An 8,646-nucleotide genomic window follows, 5' to 3' on the forward strand; every position below is an offset into this window, starting at 1 on the left:
CAGCCGAGCGGGAATGAGGTGAACATGGACTTTCTCCTGAAGAGCGCAGAAACCCAAGACTTCCTGAACAGACTGAAGGGAGTGCAGATGGGTCCATCCACCATCGTGAACTATGTAAAGAACATGATCCGGTTTGTCCAGTATCTCAAGACACATCTGAATTTGGCTGCAGCGGACCCGGACTTCCACAGGAAGTGTCAGGCGTACACTGAGCTGCTCAACACCTTGAGGAAGCCAGTGGCAAAGGCCCTCAGCAAAGCCACATGCAAAAAAAGGTGAGTTGTTCATCTCCCTACTCTTTCTTTCCTTTAATGACTTCTCTCATGTGGATAGTACTTGGAAGGCTGCCAGGATTATGTGATACAGAAAAATCTCTAACTCTCCTCCTCATCGGTGTTATCCTTATCATTCTAGGTGTGACCGCTTCATTAATGACCAGCTGACTCTCCATGACTGCCAGAGTGTCCTCCGCGAGTCAAAGAGGGACATGCTGGGCATCTACAGGAAGCTCCTGCAGCGCCAGCATGTGGAAGAAGAGGAAAAGACGCTGTTCCGCTACTACTGCGAAGCCATCCTGATCCTGAAACACTTCCAGAGACCCGGAGCAGTGGAGGGATTGACAGTAAGTACTTTTCCCCCAAAGTGTTTCCTCAGTTGGCACAAAGTATTGCATGTAGTCAGTGGAAAATATTGCATGTCCAGATTCAAATAGAACAGGGTTACTTTGTTCATGTCATTAATTCCCACTGTGTCCTTCATTGTTTTCCAGGCGTCAGAGTGGGTCAACCAGAAGCCCGTCGATGGACGAGTCTGTGTGGGGGTCAGCCATCATAAAACGGCCACAATGCAGATTGCGACATTTGCCCTCACCGAGGAGGAGGCTGCAGTAAGTTCTCTAACAGGCTGAAAAAACTCACCATGAATAACTGTAACACCAGAATCAGAATCAGTTCCTGCTTTGCCTCGCTGGTCCATTTCTTCACTGTTTTGACCAAAGGCTCCATCAATAATTTCTCAAGTATTAACTTCATTCATATCTTATCTCCACAGATGCTGGATGCATACTACCATGGGATCCGCCAAGGATGCATGCAGGACCGTGTAGATGATGAGGGCAAATTTTTCTTGTCCAAATCCGGCGGACCAATTTCGAGCTCCACCAACGACCTCAGGCGTCTGCATGAACAGTAAGTATTAGCAGAATCCCATGTACTAACATGTATATATTAATATGTACTGTACAGAGAAAGAAGACAAGGATTAAATTGATCGACTGGTTTTGTACTCTTTCTATAATATGATTCAAATAATATTATTTTCTGTTCAGGGTTCAGGGTTGAGAGTGGGATTGTAATCTGAGATTTCTCCTTCACTGCAGCTACAAATTACCAAACGTCACCAGCCAAGAGATCAGAAAAGTTGCAGAGACAGAGGCGAATGCACACTTTTCAGAGGAGCAGAAAACTGCAGCGGCACACTACATGGCCCGCTCTACAGCGGTGGCCAACGCCCACCACAGGATGAGGACCCCGGAGGGTATCGTGGCCACCGCCAACCTGTTCAACAGTTTGGGACGGTATGTGTCATCATCCAAAACACACAACATTCAACTATTCTCTCTCTCACAGCTGCTTCCAAGGTCAGTCCAGCTGTTTGTCAGTGTTTAACCATGAAATCTTCTCCATCTTGCAGCTCTTCTTCTGATGAGTCAGGGGATGAGAGGAGTGGTCGGGGACAGAAGAGAGGCAGAGACACCGCTGAACAGGACGGCAGGGACTTTGCAGCGTTTCTCCAGGACTTCCCGGTGACAGCGACTGGCCAGCCGCCCACTAAGAAGCAACGGAGCGACGCTGGGTTTCCGCCTGACAGAGTCTTTTATGACAGGTGGAGGGCTGTGCAGTATGGCAAGCGGGAGGAATACCTCTTGTGTAAGTGCAAATACTTTATTATGCAATGATTAAGTTAAATGATTAACAACATTTCTATAAACAAAAGTAAGGTAGAATTCACAAGTGTGGACAAGAATTTTAATTAAAATTTTCTCTCTTTGACAGCCCGATGTTCAAGACACCCCCCAACTGTCCAGAAGGTCGCAACGGTCATCAGGGATGAGGGGTGGACTGCCAACCATCCCCGTCCTGAGGACATCGTTGCAAAGTGGAAACCAGCCAAGAGGGTGCAGGTTGAGAGTGATCCACGCATAGGGCAAGGTATGTAAAAATGTCTTGTGAGCAGGAGAGCATTAATCCAGCAGTCAAACACTGAGATAATTATAATCCTATAGTGGACAAGCACACTAATGTCACCTTCTTTTGACCACAGGAGTTGTTGCCACCAAAGCCTTTGCCAAGGGCTCCATCATTTGTGATTATCATGGCAAGGTACTCACAGCAGCAGAGGGCAGGAGGATGATGGAGTCCATGCAGGATGAGATGGGCAACCTTTTTTTTTTTCAAGGCTGGTGGTCGCGACCTCTGCATCGACGCCCAGACGTTCCCTTGTGAGTGTCACCCATCCGAAGACACGATTGGCAGAAGGATGAACCGTTTGCGGAGGAACGGCAATGTGAGGCCACTCCACTGCAAGATGAACTTCCCGGAAGGAGCGAGGGATGTCATCCTGTTCCGGGCCTCCAAAGACATTTCAATCAGCGAAGAGGTCCGCTTCGACTACGGAGTGAACCGGAAGTCTTTCCGGGGAGAAGGACTGGACCTCGAGTGGCTGGATGACTGACCAACATAGCAGCAGGTAAAGTTACGCAGTCCTTTTATCAGTTTGACTAAGGTGTTGTGGCTTATTAGCATCTCTATAGTTTGAATGCAGGCCCATTAAGAGACACTTGTGTGTGTGTGTGTGTGTGTGTGTGTGTGTGTGTGCCAGAGTTGCCAGTGAGGGGCCCTGCAGGCCTCTCCTTTTCTTTCACTGCATCAATAAATTCATACTACTTCTCTTTATCTTTCATCACAGGTGGACAGTGTCTCCAGGATGCAGAATGAAGTCGGCACAGAAGAGGACAGTGGCAGCGCTTCTGATGAAGAATTCTGATGAAGCTGACCTGGTGCCGGCGAAAGAGGCCAATGTGAAGTGTCCGCAGGTGGTCATCTCTTTCTATGAAGAGAGACTCACTTGGCACTCATATCCCACCGAAGACGAGAAAAAGGATGAAAAAAACTAACACAGGGCGAAGGGGCAGGGAAAAGAAGGAAACTGTAGTTTTGAACTTCATTGTACATTGTAGACAGCATGTCCTGGGGTTTGTCGCACAGCAGGCAGTGGATGATGCGGCGATCCTTCTCGCTGTGAGAGAGAAAGAGAGAAAGAGAGAAAGTAGACAGTGTTTATATATGTGTGTTATATATAAGTAAGTAATAAGAGTAATAATAACAGTGAAAATGAAGAGTATTTTTCCTTAATGTGTGGCTGGATTGTCCATTAGACACATGTGAGAATCACCTTCTGTACAGTGAAACCAGCAAGAATAAACATAGTTCTATATACAGTGTGTTTGTGGAGTTTGTCTCTCTGACAGAAGAAATGCATTTCAGCAAATTTCTACTTTCACATGCAATAGAATAGAAACATCAAGAGTAAATCAGAAAGCACAAATAAGAAAAGATAGACTAGAGAAAACACATGTGTACTTACCAGAGTTATTATAGTTTTATTCATTATTATTATATTATTATTATAAAAAAACAGGAATAAATGTAACTATATACATTAAATAAATGATAAACAACAGAAAACACACAACATTTAGGGACATACAGGTACATACAGTTTATTTTCACAGAAAAATAATTACATAAATTAATGACATACATACAATACATGCCTTAATTCATGTGGGTGGCTGCTCTTTATTTTGGGGTTTTCTTTTAATTTCAAAAGAAAAGAACAGCCTCTTGACATCTTATCATGTTTGTATATATGCAGTAGCAGGAGGGGGGGGCTGTGGAGTTCTCTGTCAGATTTTTTCTGAGTGCCCTAAGTCCCTAACAGGAGAAGGCAACTGGAAGCAGGTGAGCTCATCTGATGGGCACCTTCTCCCGTCAGGTACTTAGAAAAAATCTCACAGACATTTCATGCCCCTGCCACTCTGTGGATTTCTCTTTCAGATTTTTTTTCATTTCATGCCCCTGGTACTGTTAGGTGTCTAGCACCACCCAATGGTCACTGCCTAGATGACACACAGGCAATAAATTCCACAATGATGGTAAATACTCATTGATTATTCTTCTCATGTGATTATTCTTTTTGTTTTTGGTGAAAATAGCCAAAGTACCAAAGTACCAAAAAATAGGTGGATAGATGAAACATGAATATGTTGAGACCCCGTAAAATGCAGCACATGTGCTCGATGGAGGAGGATGTTTTCCCAGTCTCAACGATGTGAGCAGATGAATGAGTTAGCTTCTGTTAACCAGCCAGGTTGTGCTGGCATTGAAAGCCTGGGCTTGTTGGAAAGAGCAGAATCTGAGCTTTAAATTGCTGTATGACATGTTTGAATTGAACCAGGCTAACCAAAACTATAGGAGGAAAAGTAAGAGTTTTCTGCCGGAAAAATTAAGGAATCATGAATGCTTTTTGCCAACCATTTTTCTAAAGCATGCTGAACAGCTTTAGATTTTTTAAATCTACCATTCCAGGTGTTCATTGTTTTTTATTCATTGCTTTAGATCATATACCATAATCCCACAGTGTCACTCAGTCAGCCTCCCCAGTGCAAAATTCAACCAGAAGCAGTTTGTCAACATTCTTAAAACAGAGACCTGAAGTGTGCCAGAGTGATTAACCCCTGAATAGATTCATTAGCACTCATTCACAGGTTGGCAATATTGCAGAGGAGTGCCCATTCACGCTTCACCCTGCATTGTTTTTTTGATCACCAGATGTCACAACCCCCTCCATTAGGAGTAAAAATGGGAGGAAAATTGAAACATGAATATGTTGAGACCCCGTAAAATGCAGCACATGTGTTCGATGGAGGAGGATGTTTTCCCAGTCTCAACGATGTGAGCAGATGACTGAGTTAGCTTCTGTTAACCAGCCAGGTTGTGCTGGCATTGAAAGCCTGAGCTTGTTGGAAAGAGCAGAATCTGAGCTTTAAATTGCTGTATGACGTAGGTAATTCAGATCATGCTAGCATGAAATACAAGGCTGAGAGTACAAGCACATGACCACACTAAATTGTTAATTTTAACCAGTCAGGTTGTGCTAGTTAGTCAGTTAAAATAGTAGGCGTGAAGCCAGTTTAGGGATAAAACCAGGAGGATACATGAAACATGTCCATGTTGAGAATGGGGGAAGAACCACATGTTCCATGGAGGATAAATTACCCAATTCTCAACAATGTGAGCATATCAGTCTCAACCCAAAATCAGAACAGCTGATCATATTCAGCACAAACTTTGACTCAGTTTCACACAAAGATTGACATCTACACATTATAAAACATCGTTTACACCCCTCTTACCTTTGTACAGTGGTCTAGTGACACAGCAACACAGCCTTAACTTAAGTGTCTCTGTATTTTTACACTTGTAAATGCACAAGTCAAATACAACACACACATAAAAATGTTGTTTCATTTATCATTTTTCTGCCTTTTATTGGTAATTCAGTTAAAACAGTAGGCATGAAGCCAGTTTAGGGATAAGTGATAAAAAATAAATCCAGCTCTATGACTTGCTCAGCAGGAATGACAACAATAAGTTGTTGTTTTTAGATAGCCTCATTAAGATAGCAATATTGGAAGTCAAGTGGAGACTTAGCACTCCCCATCTACTGTTTGACATAATTATGAGTTATTCACCTCTGAATAGATTCATTAGCACTCATTCACAGGTTGGCCACATTGTGGGGGGAAGCCCCATTCACACTTGACCCTGCCTTCTTTTCAGAAAAGATGTTAGAACACCCTCCATGTGAAAAACAAAATCAGAGGAGTGGTTTCACTCTGACTTTACAAGTTTTAAACGTGAAAAGTTAAAATGTGATTAAGTTATTTTTTAGAACAAATGTTGAGGATCCGGGAGGAAAGCACATATATGTTGCATGGAGGAGAAATTACCCCAATTCTCAACAATGTGAGCTTATCAGTCTAAACAGACTGCAGCTCTGTGTATCTTTTTACCTGCTTACTGAGGTGCATATAGAAAAAAATAATTGATTCAGATAAAACACAGATTTACACAAACTTTGACTCAGTTTCACACAAAGATTGAAATCTACACATTATAAAACATCGTTTACACCCCTATTACCTTTGTACAGTGGTCTAGTGACACAGCAACACAGTCTTAACTTAAGTGTCTCTGTATTTTTACACTTGTAAATGCACAAGTCAAATACAACACACACTTAAAAATGTTGTTTAATTGATCATGTTTCTGCCTTTTATTGATAATTCAGTTAAAATAGTAGGCATGAAGCCAGTTTAGGGATGAAACCAGGAGGATACATGAAACATGTCCATGTTGAGAAAGGGGGAAGAACCACATATATGTTCCATGGAGGAGAAATTACCCCAATTTTCAACAATGTCACCATATCAGTCTAAAGGAATGAATCCAGCTCTATGTCTTGCTCAGTGAGTGAGCTCAACAAATGACAGTGGGAGTGTCTGAAGCAAATTAAGCCACACCCTCCTCCCGCCGTTGAAAGACCACAATCAAGCTGATTGGTCTGTGTGACTATGACATCATGAAGGTGTGTAGTGCTCCATGGAGGATAAATAGTGCAGGTAAATACCACTCCTTCATTGTCTTTTCAATTCTGATTACACAAACCACCTCTTTGCCATTTTGGAAGAGAATTTCATCAAATCTGAAGACTTTTCTGAAGAAAACTTTTTTGAAGTTTCTTGCTTTTTGAAAGGATTTTCTTCTACTCCTATTTCTATTTCTATTCTTTTTTATTTCTTTTCTCGCTCTCAAGACCTTTGGTTTTTTTCTTCTTTTTGTGAAGAAGATTTTCCTGAGGAAAATGGCAGGACAGGCTGCAAAGTAAGTACCAATTTGTTTTCACTAGTTGAATTGTATTTTGCTTGAAACAGGCAAATGTGGCTGCCAGTGCAGTAGGTGATATTCACTTGATTGACTGAAGTTGTTTTTGTCCTTCAAAATCTAAAGTTTTTGGGGAAATTCTTTTTTCTTTGTTCCCTTTTCCAAGACTGTTTTTGTTTTTTTCTTTCTTCATTTTGTGAAGAAGATTTTAGTGAGAAATATGGCAGGACAGGCTGCAGGGAGGAAGTAGTACACATGTGTTTTCTCTAGTCTATCTTTTCTTATTTGTACTTTCTGATTTACTCTTGCTGTTTCTATTCTATTGCATGTGAAAGTAGAAATTTGCTGAAATGCATTTCCTCTGTCAGAGAGACAAACTCCACAAACACACTGTATATAGAACTATGTTTATTCTCGCTGGTTTCACTGTACAGAAGGTGATTCTGACATGTGTCTAATGGACAATCCAGCCACACATTAAGGAATCTTCATTTTCACTGTTATTATTACTCTTATTACTTACTTATATATATATATATATATATAAACACTGTCTACTTTCTCTCTCACAGCGAGAAGGACCGCCGCATCATCCACTGCCTGCTGTGTGAGAAACCCCAGGACACGCTGTCTACCCACCTGGCCAGGGTCTGCATGAAGAACAACACAGCTGTGGAGAGGCAGGCAGAGGTGCAGAGGGCCAAGGAGTCGATGAAGGCTTGGACTCGCCGAGGCAGAACCTGGGACTACGCCGAGATGTGCAGGCGGTACCCCCACAAGCCTTCCAGACTGGCTCTTCTGGAAGATCTTCGTAGAAGAAACTTTTTCATCGTCAATGCCCCCGTGGACGCAGACATTGAACCCAGCGACGAGCCACCAACCACTTCAGCTGCTGCCGAGCAAGCCCCCATCCCGGCCAGTGGCAGCACAGAAGAGGACGGCAGTAGCGCTGAAGAGACCCCCGGCTCTGGTCCCAGTGATGATGATGATCCTAGTGACCCAACGTGGCAAAAGTAAGTTCATCACCTCACTCAACACACACGAGTTCAATCAATGATCTTTGGCTGTGAACATCTCTAAGTTCCTTTGAGCTAATTTTCTCCGTATTTTCTCAGGGACACGGCCCAGTACCACACATCAGTGAGGGTTCAAATGCAGCGGATGGGACTATATGAAAAGTTCCCATGTGAAGCTGCAATTTTGACGGGTTTTAAGCAGTACCTGACTACCTCTCTGCAAGTCCTAAACTGCCAACAGGAGGTAAGATCTAACCACATCTTACACTATAGCAGGGCAGAGTGTATTCTGCTCTCTGTGTTGCTCTTTGCAGCCTGTAGCCTTATTAGCATCTCTATAGTGTGACAACAGGCTCATTGACACACACACACACACACACACACACACACATACACACACAGACTGCAGCTCTGTGTGTCTTTTTACCTGATTATTGTGGTTCATAACCGATTTAGCCCTGTGGGCCTCTGCATCATCAATTCACACTTCTTCTCTTCCTCTTTCATCACAGGTAGACAACGTCTCCAGGATGCTGAGGTACATCCAGCCGAGCGGGAATGAGGTGAACATGGACTTTCTCCTGAAGAGCGCAGAAACCCAAGACTTCCTGAACAGACTGAAG

The sequence above is a fragment of the Centroberyx gerrardi genome, chromosome 7 (assembly GCF_048128805.1).
Source record: "Centroberyx gerrardi isolate f3 chromosome 7, fCenGer3.hap1.cur.20231027, whole genome shotgun sequence".
Lineage (NCBI taxonomy): Eukaryota > Metazoa > Chordata > Actinopteri > Beryciformes > Berycidae > Centroberyx > Centroberyx gerrardi.